The 17,191-nt window shown below is 44.6% G+C and overlaps 1 protein-coding gene and 1 non-coding gene across 5 annotated transcripts in view; both read right to left on the minus strand.

The window, feature by feature from the left end:
• PHC2 (polyhomeotic homolog 2) overlaps nucleotides 1-17,191 on the minus strand; it is a 118,013-nt gene that overhangs the window by 68,698 nt on the left and 32,124 nt on the right. The window lies entirely within an intron of this gene.
• Nucleotides 1,369-1,476, minus strand: LOC136401946 (U6 spliceosomal RNA). Its single transcript, XR_010750868.1, has one exon. It is a non-coding gene; the product is annotated as a U6 spliceosomal RNA (small nuclear RNA).

Genomic DNA, 17,191 nt, shown 5'->3' on the forward strand with positions numbered 1-17,191 from the left:
CATATATTTTGTTCTTTAGATTCCACATATAAGTGAAATTATACGGTATTTGTCTTTCTCTGACTGACTTATTTCACTGAGCATAATACCCTCAAGGTCCATCCATGCTGTTGCAAATAAGAGTTCATTCTTTGTTACGGCCGAGTAGTATGCTACTGAGTATAAGTACCACAACTTTTTTATCCACATGTCCACTGATGGGCACTTGGGTTGCTTCCATATCTGGGCTACTGTAAATGATGATGCAATGAACATAGGGCTGCATATATTCTTTCAAAGTAGTATTTTGGGTTTCTTTGGAATCCCCAAAAGTGGAATGCTAGGTCATAGGCAGTTCTATTTTAAATTTTTTGAGGAACCTCCATACTGTTTTCCATAGTAGCTGTACTAATCTGCATTCCCACCAACAGTGCATTAGGGTTCCCTTTTCTCCACATCCTCCAACACTTGCCATTTGCAGATATATTGATGATTGTTATTCTGACAAGTGTGAGGTGATATCTCATTGTGATTTTAATTTGCATTTCTCTGACAATTAGTGACAGTGAGCATCTTTTCATATGTCTATCAGCCATCTGCATGTCCTCTTCGGAGAAGTGTCTATTTAGGTCCTCTGCCCATTTTTAAGTTGGTTGTGTTTTGATGTTGAGTAGTACAAGTTCTTTATAAATTTTGGGTATTAACCCCTAATATTTGCACATATCTTATCAACATACAAGATCAGTACTGTCAGCAGGGTTTATAAAATCATTTTAAACTATTTCTTTTCTTTTTTTTTTTTTACAGGGACAGAGAGAAAGAGTCAGAGAGAGGGTAGACAGGGACAGACAGATAGGAACAGAGAGATGAGAAGCATCAATCATTAGTTTTTCGTTGCGCGTTGCAACACCTTAGTTGTTCATTGATTGCTTTCTCATATGTGCCTTGACCGTGGGCCTTCAGCAGACCGGGTAACCCCTTGCTCAAGCCAGCGACCCTGGGCTCAAGCTGGTGAGCTTTTGCTTAAACCAGATGAGCCCACGCTCAAGCTGGCAACCTCGGGGTCTCGAACCTGGGTCCTCCACATCCCAGTCCAACGCTCTATCCACTGAGTCACCGCCTGGTCAGGCCATTTAAAACTATTTCATGGAACAGTGTTATACAAGGCAAAAGTAACTGCTCCGGAGTCCTTTGGAAAGAAGGGATGAAGGACACCTACCTTTCCTGAGTGCCCACTAAGTGCTGGGCATAGGCGCAGGGAGGTGGTGTAATTTAAAAGAAAGAGGAGGAGCTTTGTATTCAGAGAAAGCTGTTTTGATTCCTGCCTGCACCACAGTTGGGAGATCTTAGGCAGGTTACTTAACCTCTGTGCACCTGCTTCCTCATCTGTAAGTAGTGTTAATACTATAGATTTTTGCGTGTCATTCTTACACAGGGGCCATGCTAATCTTCTCTGTATCATTCCAATTTTAGTATATGTGCTGCCGAAGAGAGAACAATGCTATAGATTTTTAAGTTATTGAAAAAATAATAAAATGCAAGCAAGACACCTAGCACAGTGTGCAGCACACAATAGGCATTTAATAATTATCAACTTCCCTTTGCCTGATTAATTCTTCTAGCATTGTTTTGGAGTAGTAATAACTGATAAGGAAATGGGCTCTGAGTGGTAACCTGCCCAAGGTCATAAAGCTATGAAGTGCCATAAACCGGAAGAGACTGAATCTAGGACTCATGCCCCAGTGGTAATATAGGAGTGCCTTGAGTGTGGAGAAAGGAAGACACAAAAATTTAAGCTTTTAATCCTTTACAATATTGAACATACTCTTAGTCCAGGCCTGATTATAAGCTTTTCACCTGAGTTAAAAAAAAAGCCCCTTTAATCTTAAGACTTTTCTTCCTGAGAAAAGAAAAACCCCACCTATAGCTATAATTGAAAGAAGTCATAACCAGAATGGACTGAGCCATGGTGTCTGTGTGTGGGGGAGGCTGTCCACACATGTGCACTCCTGTACTTACGTGTGCTGGGAAGCGAGGGGGAAAGCAAGAGACGGGAAGCTAGTTGGCGACTGCATTGCTAGATTAAACTCCCCATTTAACGCTACTGTGTGTGCAGTAAAAGTGCTTTAGAAATCCAGAAAGGAAGAGATCAGTAAACATTCTTCCCAGAGCTCTTTTCCATGCAATGATCGAGCGATCAGTTCTCAAGGTATTTGGATGAAGACTACATGACGTTGCGAACAGGCACAGAGCTCGAGAGTTTGGTTTCCTTTCCCCACCTCCTCCTCCCACCTTCCCCGGGGCAGTTCCCTCCTTGGGCCCTAACTGCTATGGACAGCCCACCATTTAGAGGACTCAGCCATTCCTAAGAGGCTTTCTCTTGCTCTGCTTCTGCCCTAGCAACTTGTCAAGGCAGCTGTTTCAGAGCTTGGGAATCACAAAGCAATTCCGGAGTCCCCTAGGCCCAGCTCTGGGGCCTTCTTTCCCTCATTTGTCCCAAACAATGGCCTCTAATTGCTATTAACATTCCTCTCCAGCAGAAACATACTGCATGTCTGTGGCCAGCCTCTGATTTGCTATGACCACCAGCCTTTTGCTTCCTATTGTATTGGGAACGCTATGTTCTATACCCCTACGTTTGCTTTTCCCCTCTCAGCATACCTGTTGGCTTTTTAACTTCTTGTGCTGCATTTGTAACCCATTCTGTTACTGTTTGCAGGGGGAACTATCTAAATGGGATCGGCCCCCCTTAATCTTCCACTCCTTCCAGTCAAGAATAACTTTGCCCTACTTGTTTTCTCTTATTTATAAAAATAGCTAATGGTAGAACAGGCAGAAGTGGGAATACAAAGTGGAAATTGTGAAGAGATAGATTTCAACTGAAAAGACGTCTTACTAACAATAAGAACTGTTAAAAAAGTGGAGTGGGCTGCTCTGTGAAGCGAGCTTCATGTCAGTGGAGGCATCTGAGCAAAGGCTGAGCACACCCACGTGGCCGGTGAGACTGGGCCCTGGTGCCTCCAGGCTCTCTAACATCAGCCATAAATACTTTTGTGAAAATCTTTTACTGGATGCCAGAAATCCAACTGAGATTTTAGGCTTTTGGCTTATTTTTAAACTAACACAGTTAAACGTTCTAAATAATAATCTTGTTTTTTAAGCGGTAGCATGGCTCCCAATGTCTTTATCATTCTAGTTACTAACGAAAAGAGTAAATTCCATTAGTATGAATTTTCTGATTCCCGTTATCTATTCAAGGTGGAGGAAACAATAGTTCTTATTTCCTGGATGGGGCAGCTACAAAGTGGCTAAGTAGAAAAGTTGATCTTTTTTTTTTTTTTTTTTTTTTTTTTTTGTATTTTTCTGAAGCTGGAAATGGGGAGAGACAGTCAGACAGACTCTCGCATGCACCCGACCGGGATCCACCCGGCACGCCCACCAGGGGCGAAGCTCTGCTCACCAGGGGGCGATGCTCTGCCCCTCCGGGGCGTCGCTCTGCCGTGGCGACCAGAGCCACTCTAGCGCCTGGGGCAGAGGCCAAGGAGCCATCCCCAGCGCCCGGGCCATCTTTGCTCCAATGGAGCCTTGGCTGCGGGAGGGGAAGAGAGAGACAGAGAGGAATGGGGGGGGGGTGGAGAAGCAAATGGGCGCTTCTCCTATGTGCCCTGGCCGGGAATCGAACCCGGGTCCCCCGCACGCCAGGCCGACGCTCTACCGCTGAGCCAACCGGCCAGGGCTGAAAAGTTGATCTCTTTTAGACCCGCAGAACACTGGTTTACCCAAATAACTCATCCAGCCACCATCCATCCACCCATCCATGTGTCTGTCCATCTCTGTCCATCCATCCATCCTTTACATATTTATTGAACAATTATTATGTGCTTGGCACTGAATAGGATACAAGAATGATTCATATATTAACTCTGTTCTTAAGGAGTTAACAGTTTAAGAGGAGAAATAAGAAAGAAAATATAATAGGAGTAGGCAAACATTTTTGGTAAAGTAAAACATTCAGGCTTTGCCGACCACATCTGGTCTCTGCTGCATATACCTATTTGATTCCCATCCTCTCCCAAACATTTGGAAATGTAAAAGCCATCAGTTCCAGGACTTGACATAAACAGGTTGTGGGCTAGATTTGGCCTGTGGACCCTAGTTCGCTGACCCCTGAAAATGTAATAAGGTGTAAAGTGATAACCTTCAGTTGAATCAGCCAGAAGTTTCATTTGGGTGTGTCTTTAAAGATGGGTTTGATTGGGACTTTGGAAATGGGGATATTCTAGGTGGGAGGAGCACATTTATACATTGTTTCCCATTTTCTGTTCTTAGAGCAGAGGTTTTCAAAGTGGTATCACCTGGGAACTTATGAAAGCTACAATTTTTCAGGTCTATAGCGGTTATCAATGTTAGCATACAGGAGAATCACCTGCAGGGTTTGGCAAAACAGATTGCTGGGCTCCACCCCCAGCTTTCTGATGCTGCTGGTCCAGGGCCACATTCTGAGAACCCATCTTGAAGAATTTCTGTTGTATCCGTACACAGGGCGTGGATGCTTTGCAGAGTACCAGGCTCATTCCATTTAGTGTACTCACTCAGAAAGGGGCTTTGAGCCCCTGAAAATCGGTGGTGACTTTTTCCTCCAGGGCAAGAGCTTGTTAGGTTCACCCACTGGAGGCAGCGGGTCATTGTGGGGGGCTGTATGCTTAGGAGGATATCCCCTTCTCGGTCTTGGCTACTGGCACACATTCTGTCTACCTCCTGATGCCTCCGGACACATTCATCTATTCATCCTCACTTGGAGTCATTCTCATAAATTAATTCATATGCCTTGCTCCTAGGAGGTGTGTATTTTTACCACTGCTACAAAATGGTCCCCTCTACATTATGCTGGAGACTATCTCCTTTGATGGTGGTGGGGAGACAGAGTTACTATTTTAGCATTTGAATGAAAAGTCTTCTAAAAACTCAGATGTGGAGCTCAGAGAGGCTGAATGGAGGAGGGGGTAGAAGGGAGAGAGTACACAGAGGAATCTCAGAGGAGGCTACAGTCAACCAGACACAGGAGGAGTCATTAATCTGGCAGACAATGAATGGCAAAAGGCAATTAGCTTGCCGGTGGCTGTAGCAAGCCAATGAAGTATGCAGTATAGTAACTGAGGGTCTAGTGTAAGGGCAGGGTCATGGCTAGGGAACTCAAAAGGAAGACAAGATAAAGGAGGTTAGAGGTGGGAAAGCCATCTGGGTCTTGCAGGAAGGGAAGAGAAAGTGCTCCTGGTCTCGTGGATATTAATTAGCAAGTAAAAGTGCCCAGGTGTAGCTGTACACTTGTCGGGGCACTACATACAATCTTGAAAATGAACTAGGTGCTTCAGTGTGTATGCATGCATGCACTGGCGCACGGGCATGTGTGCGCACACACACAGACACACGCTTTCTCATATTATTCTCACTCTTCATTCATCTGCCAAGACTAACCAGAAAGGCAGCTCAGGACTGCCCGATTGAATAACAGTAGGACCACATGCCTACACATGGGCAGAGTTTAACAGATACAATTCTAAACTTCCGTTTGTGGGGCTTCCTTCCCCATTTAAAGCACACTTGTTTTCTCTGCCACACGCCTCACTCACACGCATGTTCTCACGTTTTGGCTCCTCTCAGGCACTCGGCAGCCACGCTAATGGATTCTCATCTGCCTATTAATGTCCTTCAGACAATCATTTCTGCAGCCTCACTGGGAGTCATTCTCATATATTAAGCACTACTTTCTGCTTCCAAAAATCACTTCAAATGTCAAAGTTGCTGCCATAGCCTCTGTTCCTGCTGTCTGTAGGAACTGTTAGCTTTGTCATTCTTATAAAAAGGAAAAAAATGTACCAATATTGGCTTGACTGAGTAAAGAGCCCAACCCAAAGCAGATTGTCCTACCGTGGGATGCAGGTTTGTGGCTGCGGTGTCCCCGCCTTCAAGACCATCCCATTTATCTCTCTTTGTTCCACTCCCTCTCTCTTCCTTCACAACGCTGTAATCACATACATACTCTGGGTTGGAAAAAAAAAAGGACAGCCTAATTTCCTGATGATTATGTTGTTACCTAGCAACAGCCAATCAGGGACTGGGCTTTTTGCCTGCAGTATTTCATGCAAATAGTTTGGAGAAATGGCAGGGTAACCCAGGCTGCTTAGTCTGTCTTCTCAGGGGACACATTACAGAATAAAACCAACCCAAAAGGGGACTACTGAAGCCAGGCACGTGCCTCAGATAACAGGCCATCTGATCTCTTTCCCTCACTCTCTCTCCCCAGCACCCTCTAACAAAAGCATGACGGTTCCACAGACAGACACTTAGGGAGGCCACAAAGTTGAAAAGAGGCTCATTAACAGCCATTCTTCACCCCGGGTCTCTGTACTGATAACAAGCCCAGAGCAACCTCTGATTCTCTGGAAACCCTACCTTCCCAGGAAGGCAAAGACTGCTGCATTCTCAGGAGTTGTCTGTGGAGGACATGAGGAGAATTCTCCATAGCCATTCTGTTCAGAAAGAAGCTAACACCTGGCACTTCCCACCTGATTTAAAAGCCTCATCTACGCCCATGCTGGTCTGTCTCATATGGGGAAACCCATTGTTTACAACTGCGTTCTTCCTGGTGCCCACTGGCAAATCCTCATTCAAATGGTTGAACAATGAGAGAAGCCACACTCATAAGACCCCTTAGAGAGACATTGTTGTTTTCCCAATAAGTTCTAAGCACTTGATGTAAAACGCTGTCAGGAGCCACACATACCGACTTCCTGTAAGGTTCAGATGCAGTGCACTGGATCTGGACTGGTGCCACAAAAGGTGGTCTCAAAGGACAGAGGGTCCAGGTCTGTCTCCTCTGGGGGTGTGGCCAGGCTTCAGATGGTAGGATTAGATTTCAGTAGTTTGTCTTGTTGACTCCTTACTGAGTGATCCAGCATGGAGGCAGAAAAAACTGTAGCCTCAGCTGCTGGATAGCTCCTCAATGTTCCCGTAATACCCGCTCTAGCCAGCAGTTTGCAAAGGTGTGTTCTGGTTACACTGGGAAAGTAAATTAGAACCCTATCCTATTGACTTACAGTTTTTATATATTTGTAAGACAAGAGATAATTATAGTCTCAATCATTATAGGAAGGGGTGAGAGCTTGTCAACCTCTGACATTCACAGCCTCACCATCCAGAGCTGTATGATAGAAACTAAGAAGGGAACTGTCAATCAGTCTTTGTTCAGAAAGGCGGAGTTAAGGAGTCCCGTTCCTCTGGAGGGCTGGATAACTCTATGCTCACCCTGGTCCTAGAGTCAATTCAGAAAATTCTTTGAGTTAGGTACTTTCATCCTCATAACCTTGGAATACATAGTATAAACTCCATTTTACAGAAAAGAAACTGGTGAGTAACTTGCTCAGGTTACGCAGTTATAAAGTGGCAAAGCTGGGATTAAATAGCAGGTCTTCTTACTCTAAAGTCTGCTGTGAGTGAGGTCCAGATCATCCTGACTGTGGCCAAGTCCTTAGAGTAGTTATAAAAAAAAGGGGGGGTATAGTAACAGAAAGTCACTTTTGCAGTAAATAAATAAATAAATAAATTTAACCTTTTGCATTTATTATTGGTGTCCAAAGGTCTTTCATCTGGAGTTAAATGTTAAACCTTGAGTGACTCTTACCTCTGCTTGCACATTAGAGCCGCCAGATGAACATGTCAGAAATATTCATGCCTGAGTCCTACTCCAGATCAATTAACTGGAAACTTCTGGGGGCAAACTGGGAGGCAGTGTTTTTTAAAAGCTTCCCAGGAAGAACATAACAACTTTGGAATATGACCTGGAAGCTTTTTATAAAGCTAAGCATATACCTGCCCTTTAAGTCAGAAATTCCATTCCTAGGAATTTCTTAAAGCAAAATGAAAACATAGGTCCATAAAAGATCTTTTACAGACATGTTCCTAGCAGCTTTATTTATAGTTGCTAAAAAAAGATGGTATATCTATACTATGAAATGCTACTCAGCAATAAAAAGGAACAAATTATTGATATATGCAACAACATGGATCAGTCTCAAAAATGCTATGTCGGATGAAAAAATCTTACACAGGGTACAACTGAATGGTTCCATTTATATGAAGGTGTAGGAATAGGAAAAGTTAATCTATGGCAGAAAAAAATCAAAGTGATGGCTGCCTCTGGAAGAGGGGAGTGGGGGAGGGTAGTTACTTGGAAGGAGGCATGAAGGAATATCTGGGGTGGTGGCCATGATCTAACTATTGATAAATAAGGGTTTGTATTACATTGGTGTACGCATCTATCAAACTTAGAGAATGGTGTACTTTGTGCATTTCATTGTGTGTGAATTTTACCATAAAAATGGTGAACTCTAGTTAATGAAATGCATGCTGATATATTTAGGGGTGAAATATACTGATGCCTGCAACTTTCTTTGAAATGCACAAAAAAGAAATGATGGACTGGTGAAAGGATAGAGGGATGGATAGTGAATCAGACCCGTGACAAATCAAGTATGGTAAAATGTTAACTGTAGAATCTAGTTAAGATATATGTAATATTTACTACATAATTTTTCAACTTTTTGGTATGTTTTAAAAATTTCTTAATAAAATTCTGGAAAAAAGTTCTCCAGGTGATTGCAATGGATGGACATTGGGATAAAAGATAAATTTCAGTTATCATGGTTGAAAAGTGTGAAATGAATAATGTTATATATGCCCTTAATCTTCAGAGATGATTGCAGTCTCTACCCCCAACACATACACACACACACACACACACACACACACACACATACACACATGCACACAAAGAAAGGAATTCTGAAATAAATGTCTAGGGTGAAAAAAAACTTCCGAGAGTTAGGCTAAATCTTGTGGCCACATTGTGTCCTACTTTACATTGGACTTATGTAGTACACATTTGACAAATGGTCTGATGGGATGAAATATTTGAAATTAGAACAGTTCTGGAAATTCTGGGAAGTATGGTAATTATACTTATGCTCTAGAATGGTAAAACCTTAAACCAATAATCTCAGACTGTAATTTTCCCTGGTGCCATTTCCCCCGGTGGACCACAGACCCACAGGGATAATGCAAGTCTCTAAACATCCAGAGAAAGAAGGTGGTGTGTGGTGCCGCAAAGATCTGAATGGACAGTTGACTTCCAGGGGGCGGGGAAAGAATGAGGGGAGGAGAGAAGGGGAATAGTGCAGGCAAGTGCACTACGGAGCCCCTACTCCTTGAGCTGCCCCATTTATTCTGCGTAATTGCTTCATTTCCACTGGCAGTGCATCTCAAAACAAATTTCATTACTAGTGCTTTGGATATCATTGATTACCAGTTTCATCGATTCTTATCTTGCTAATTAGCATATAAATTAGCCATTTGGGGGAAGCATTAGCCAAAATTGAATTTTCTCCTTAATCTTCTTTCAGAAGGTAAATGAAAATGGATGTGGCCTGTTAAGGTCCCTGGCCTTCCTCTGACACACTCCAAGTGCTGTTCACAGCCAGGGAACTCCTGTGGAGGGAGCGAGAAGGCTCATGGAAGAAGCCTTCTTCCTGCTCATGACTGCTGTTGCTGTAGTGAAACCCCGTAAGAGTTATCAAGGAAATCAGAGGCAGAGGATAGGTTTGCAAGCTGAGACTTGTTCCCTTGGAGACACTGAGCTGCTGGACAGCAGCGTCCCCTCCCACATACATTAAGAGGAGGTCTTGGGATGCACCAATCTCTGTGGCGTTCTCTCCCAAGGCTGGGACTGAGCATGCCATTCTGCTCCTCAGTCCAGTGGTGAGATGAGGGGTCTGGAATCAGATAAGCTGGGCTGGAATGCCGGCTGTGTCCTACCAGCCATGTGATCTGGAGCATGGCAACCTAATCTGTAAAATGGGAGTGCTCACAGCACTGACTTCATTGGTAGGAGGGAACGTTAAGAGAGAAGAATGTTTCAAAGCACTCAGCACAGTGTCTGGCACACAGATGTTAGCATTCCTCAGCATACAAGGATCTTAGGCCCTGGCTGGTTGGCTCAGCAGTAGAGTATCGGCCTGGCGTGTGGAAGTCCAGGTTTGATTCCGGGTCAGGTCACATAGGAGAAGCAACTATCTGCTTCTTCCAACCCCCCCCCCCCCCATCTCTCTCTTTTCCCCTCCCATAGCCATGGCTTGAATGGTTCAGCAAAGTTGTCCCAGGCTCTGAGGATGGCTACATGGCCTCATTTCAGGTGCTAAAATAGCTTGGTTGCTGAGCAACAGAGCAGCGGCCCAGACAGGCAGAGCATCATCTGGTAGGGGGCTTGCTGGGTGGATCTGGGTCGGAGTGCATGTGGGAGTCTGTCTCTGTCTACCTGCCTCTCACTTAATAAAAAAATAAAAAATAAATCTTAGAAATCAGGTTCTCCAGTGGGAGCTGCTCAGCTTTTTTTTTTGTTGTTGTATTTTTCTGAAGCTGGAAACGGGGAGAGACAGACAGACTCCCGCATGCGCATGCGCCCGACCGGGATCCACCCGGCACGCCCACCAGGGGCGATGCTCTGCCCACCAGGGGCGATGCTCTGCCCACCAGGGGGCGATGCTCTGCCCCTCCGGGGCGTCGCTCTGCCGCGAACAGAGCCACTCTAGCACCTGGGGCAGAGGCCAAGGAGCCATCCCCAGCACCTGGGCCATCTTTGCTCCAATGGAGCCTTGGCTGCGGGAGGGGAAGAGAGAGACAGAGAGGAAGGAGGGGTGGGGGGTGGAGAAGCAAATGGGCGCTTCTCCTATGTACCCTGGCCGGGAATCGAACCCGGGTTCCCCGCACGCCAGGCCGATGCTCTACAGCTGAGCCAACCGGCCAGGGCCGGGAGCTGCTCAGCTTTAAAGTTATCATTACTACAAACTCCCAGCTGCTTAGTCCCTAGAACAGGACACAGGCCATTAGTCAGGCCAGCTCAGTCCTTGCTTCTCAAGAGACATGGCCATCAGATCAGATGGATCAATCAGCTGAGAGCAGGTTGAAAATGAAGACTCTTGGGCCCCACCCTAGATGTTGAATCAGAATCTGCTCTGTAACAAGATTCCTGTGTGATTCATATGCAAATTAATACTTGAGATGCATCATTATCCTATTATGGGAATATTTGTGTTCCCTCAAATTCTTATGTTGAAATTCTTCCCCCCAGTGTGATGGGCCTTTGAGAAGTGATTAGGATTAGATGAAGTCATAGGATGAAGACCTCAGAAATGGGATCAGTGTCCTTATTAGAGCTGGCTTCCCCTGTCTGCTCTTCACCATGTGAGGATACAACAAAGAGTTGGCAGTCTGCAACTCTCATCAGAACACACCAGGCTGGCACCCTGATCTCAGATTTCCAGCCTCTAAACCATGAGTAATAATTTCTGTTGTTTATAAGCCACAAGTTTATGGTATTTTGTTATAGCAGCCCAAGCTAAGACATCCCCTTCATTAAAATCTCACATGGTTAGGCCCTGGCTGGTTGGCTCAGCAGTAGTGTCGGCCTGGCATGTGGGGGACCCGGGTGGCATGTGGACACCCGGCAGCGCCCATTTGCTTCTCCACCCCCACCCCCTCCTCTCTGTCTCTCTCTTCCCCTCCCGCAGCCGAGGCTCCATTGGAGCAAAGATGGCCCGGGCGCTGGGGATGGCTCCTTGGCCTCTGCCCCAGGCACTAGAGTGGCTCTGGTCGCGGCAGAGCGACGCCCCGGAGGGGCAGAGCATCGCCCCTGGTGGGCGTGCCGGGTGGATCCCGGTCGGGCGCATGCAGGAGTCTGTCTGACTGTCTCTCCCCGTTTCCAGCTTCAGAAAAAAAAAAAAAATCTCACATGGTTAGAGAAAGAAGGGACATGAAGTTTACCTAGTCAAAAACTGAGATTAGAAAGGTTAGGTCACTTGGCTACAGTCAGTCCAAAACAGAGGAGTTGTTCAGATGGAGAATGAGCATCCTTTCTCTGAGATTTTAACTTTTTACTTATGTTTTGTGCTAAGAATATTGTGGAGTTTAACCCAGGTATGTTTCAATATATAGACACTTCGGAAAATAAAGAAAAGCAAAAATAAGAAAATGAAAATCACCAACATGTTGATAATGATTGCTTTGTATGGTATGATTACTTCTGAACAACTCCTGATCATTCAGAAGCTGGTGGCGCTGGTCTGTCCACAGCGTCCTGACACCGCTGAACCAGGGCTTGAGGCATTCCTGGTTTCCTAGATATAAAATCCAACGGCTCCAAGGACTACTTGGTATTTTTGAGAGCTAGAAAGCACACAGACATGGAAGGCACCACATTCCTAGGATCATCTCTCAGCAGAGTTCAACTCAATATTAACCATGAAATAAATGTTCTTGGAGTAAGTCATTAAATCCAGTTCACCTTGTCAGCCTTACTTAGTGCTGCCTGAATGATCAGTGAAAAGACACAGTTTTTGCTTTCAAGGACTTTGACGAGATTGCAAGGAAGACAAGTGCATACAAGGAACTACAACACAAGGCAAAGTGTGGAAAGTTCTACCACAGGCATACAAAGTGAACAGTGGAGCAAAAACATCCCATGGAGACATGATTCCAGGCATGGTGCAGTGGCTTGGGGGTCAGTCAGGCGTGGGATGGAATCCACCTGTCATCTACTACCAGTGTGACCTAGGACAGGGTGCTGCACCGCCTATAGTCATTATTTCCTCACCTATAAATGGAGATGACAACCCTTGAAGGGACACTGGCAAATAGGCAGGCTGCCTGTAAAACTTCTAGAACAGCACTCACAGCAGGCACTCACAAAAGGTACTGCAATTTACTATGGAACTGAGCTGACAAGGGCCATGAAAACAACATACAGTCACATTATCAGCATCACTGTCCCCAGTTAGAAAAAATTCCATGGAGCCATGGTTCCAAATTGTCCTGAATGATGCCATACAAATAGGCAATCTTTTTATTTGCTGTAATAGACTTAAACACAATTCCCTTTAAAGATACACGAAGAGCCTTCTTAGCCTCTGGAAAACTTTTGTTTCCCAAGCCTTATATTATTTAATGGGTGGCTTATGTCTAAGGATTGTAACTCAGTCTACTCTTGAAATTTCTATAACAAGTCCCCTCTACCAGTCATTGGATTTGGCAAAGAAGCAGGTGCTACTGGGGGGAATAGTGAACAGGAGAGAATAAAGGAACAGAAGCCACTACCCACCCCCCAAAAATACTGGGTGAGAATGCTTAGAATATGTGTGTGTGGGGAGGTGGGGGTGGGGGGAAGGGGTGGAAGAAAACTTTAAAATATTTATAAGATAACATTAACTGAATGCATCTAATTCACAATGATACTTAATTTTCCCAGTAGCCTATATTTCTGAAAATTTGTTTCAATATTTTTATTTATAAGGCCTTGAGGGTCTTAAGAAATCAGTAGGGGGAAAAATATACTATAACTTAGTAGGAAAACAGGCAAAGGATATGAACAAGCAGTTCATCATCATTTGTTAAAAACCTATAAAAGGATGACTAACCTAATATTTAAAGAGATGCAAATTAAAATAATACTTATAAGTATGTCAATTCTTTCAATACATGAATATGGAATATCTTTCCATTTCACTGTATCTTTTTCAGTCTTTTTTTTTTGTATTTTTCTGAAGCTGGAATCGGGGAGAGACAGTCAGACAGACTCTCGCATGCGCCTGACCAGGATCCACCTGGCACGCCCACCAGGGGCCACGCTCTGCCCACCAGGGGGCAATGTTCTGCCCATCCTGAGCATCGCTATGTTGTGACCAGAGCCACTCCAGCGCCTGAGGCAGAGGCCACAGAGCCATCCCCAGCACCCGGGCCATCTTTGCTCCAATGGAGCCTTAGCTGTGGGAGGGGAAGAGAGAGACAGAGAGGAAGGAGGGGGGGAGGGGTGGAGAAGCAGATGGGCGCCTCTCCTGTGTGCCCTGGCTGGGAATCGAACCTGGGACCTCTGCACGCCAGGCCGACGCTCTACCACTGAGCCAACCGGCCAGGGCCTCTTTTTCAGTCTTTTTAAAAATGCTTTGTAGTTTTCAGTATATAGGTCCTTCACATCCTTGGGTAAGTTTATTCCTAGGTCTTTTATTGTTTTTGTTGGAATTGCAAAAGGAATTGTTTTCATTTTTTTCCTGAAATTTCAGTTATTATATAGAAATGCAGTAGATTTTTATACAATTGATTTTATATCCTGCAACTTTACTGTATTTGTTTATTGTTTCTAATCGGTTTTTTTTTTTTTTTTTTTTCTTTTCTTTTTTCATTTTTCTGAAGCTTGGAAACAGGGAGAGACAGTCAGACAGACTCCCGCATGCGCCCGACCGGGATCCACCCGGCACACCCACCAGGGGCGACGCTCTGCCCACCAGGGGGCGATGCTCTGCCCATCCTGGGCGTCGCCATGTTGCGACCAGAGCCACTCTAGCGCCTGAGGCAGAGGCCACAGAGCCATCCCCAGCGCCCGGGCCATCCCTGCTCCAATGGAGCCTTGGCTGCGGGAGGGGAAGAGAGAGACAGAGAGGAAAGCGCGGCGGAGGGGTGGAGAAGCAAATGGGCGCTTCTCCTGTGTGCCCTGGCCGGGAATCGAACCTGGGTCCTCCGCACGCTAGGCCGACGCTCTACCGCTGAGCCAACCGGCCAGGGCTCTAATCGTTTTTTTGGTGGAGTCTTTAGAGTTTTTTATATAAAGAATCATGTCATCTGCAAAAAAAAGGAACACATTTCCTTCTTCCTTCCCAATTTGGATGTCTTTTATTTCTCCCTCTTGCCTAACTGCTCTGGCTCGGACTTCCAGAACTATGTTGAAGAAGAGTGGTGAGAGCGGGCAGCCTGTCCTGTTCCCGACCTTACAGGCACAGCTTTCAGTTTTTATCACTGAGCAGGATATTAGCTGAGGGTTTCTCATATACGGCCTTTACTATTTGAGGTACTTTCCTTCTATCCCCATTTTGTTGAGTGCCTTAATCATAAATGGATCTTTTAACTTAGCAAGTGTTTCTTCCACATTGATAAGATCAGGGGAGCGGTAAAGCTTAAAGGGGTCAGATATATGGTGACGAAAGAAGATTTGACTTTGGGTGGTAGATACACAATGCAAAACACGAATGAGCGTAGAAACGAACACTTGAAATCTATATAGTCTTATTTTTTTTTTTTATTTTTTTTTTTTCTGAAGCTGGAAACAGGGAGAGACAGTCAGACAGACTCCCGCATGCGCCCGACCGGGATCCTCCCGGCACGCCCACCAGGGGCGATGCTCTGCCCACCAGGGGGCGATGCTCTGCCCATCCTGGGCGTCGCCATGTTGCGACCAGAGCCACTCTAGCGCCTGGGGCAGAGGCCACAGAGCCATCCCCAGCGCCCGGGCCATCTTTGCTCCAATGGAGCCTTGGCTGCGGGAGGGGAAGAGAGAGACAGAGAGGGAAAGCGCGGCGGAGGGGTGGAGAAGCAAATGGGCGCTTCTCCTGTGTGCCCTGGCCGGGAATCGAACCCGGGTCCTCCGCACACTAGGCCGACGCTCTACCGCTGAGCCAACCGGCCAGGGCCTATATAGTCTTATTAACCAATATCACCGCAATATATTTTATAAAAAAATAGTACCTACACAATTGGCAAAATTTAGAAATTTGATAATACCCAGGGCTGGTAGAAGGTGGGCAAATACTTTTCTTATACTGCTGGTGGGAATGCAACTTGGAAAATCAATTTTGGAGGGCAAAGTGGTGATAGATATCACCATTGTAAAGCATATTCCATTTGACCCAAGAACTCTGCTTACAGGAATTTACCCTCAGGGATAGTCCCCCAGCATATTTAAGATACATGTATTAGGATGTTCACTGTTTGACATAGCAAAACTCTGGAAACAAACCAAGTATTCATCAGCAGTGCCACAGCAAGAATAATAAAAATAACAGCAATGATAAGAATAAAAATAGTAGCAGTTAATATTTATTGAGCACTTACTATGTGACACACAGGTTCTGGTGCTTTACTTGCGTTATCTCATTTAATCTTCACACCAGCTCTGAGGTAGGTATTTTTATTTGCCCATTTCATAAATAAGGAAAATGAGGCTCACATAAGCGCGCGCACACACACACACACAACACTCTGAATCACTTAAAAAAACTAGTTAGAATTATACATGTTGATATAGAAAGGTCTTTAATATATATTTCTAACTGGAAAGATCCTGGTTGGAACAATGTGCTTTAGATGGCTCCCTTTGTGTTAATAGAACGGAGATATATCAATGGATCATTACATCCTTCTCCTTTATATTTGAAAAATAATAAGTAAAAGGGGAACTGTCTGAAAATTAAAGGGCTCCAGTATAAATACAAACTCTTTTATAATGTAAAAGTTACAATTATTTTGTTAGGGAAGAGTGCTGGTTGATGTAAATTTTTATTTATTTATTTATTTATTTTAGATTTTAGAGAAAGGAGGGCAGGAAAGGGAAGCATCAACTCATTGCTTCTTGTATGTGCCCTGACTGGGCAAGCCCAGGGTTTTGAACCTGAGACTTCAGCATTCCAGGTCGACGCTTTATCCACTGCACCACCACAGGTCAGGCAATGTGAATTTTTTTTAATAATGGGTTTTTCTAAATTATTTTCTTAGTATAGTGAGGGAATAAGAGTTGAAGGAATGGTGTGGGTGGTTTTGGTAATAAATGAATTGGTACTGAATCTTGAAGGCCAAACAAAGGTCTATATTTATTTATCTATTTATTTTTCAAAGGTCTATATTTAAAGTGAAACACAGAGTCACTACAGATTTGTTTATAAAAAGAAGTGACTGATATGATTAAATTTTTTGAGGGAGATTGTTCCAGTGGCTGTGTGTGGGATAGAACAAGCTGCAGAAACATAGGAAGAACACGTGTGGAGGTTATAATGGCAATGTAAGTGTAAGGTTGATAGTCTGGACCAGTCTGCAGGTACATATCAAGCTATAGGAATTAAGAAAGTTTGATATTAGCACAGGAATAAACCCTGTTCTTGAGGTCAATTGTTAGCATCTCTTTCAAACTTTGCATTCTGTGTCTTCATGTTGGTAGCCTGAAAGTGGTCATGGTGAGATATCTATATCACACAAATCTGCAAATGCTACACGTCAGGGCTATTTTGTGTGTATGGGAGAGGGAAGAGCTGGTTGCTAAACACTGACAAGCCACAGCGCTGCA

The sequence above is a fragment of the Saccopteryx leptura genome, chromosome 3 (assembly GCF_036850995.1).
Source record: "Saccopteryx leptura isolate mSacLep1 chromosome 3, mSacLep1_pri_phased_curated, whole genome shotgun sequence".
NCBI classification, from domain to species: domain Eukaryota; kingdom Metazoa; phylum Chordata; class Mammalia; order Chiroptera; family Emballonuridae; genus Saccopteryx; species Saccopteryx leptura.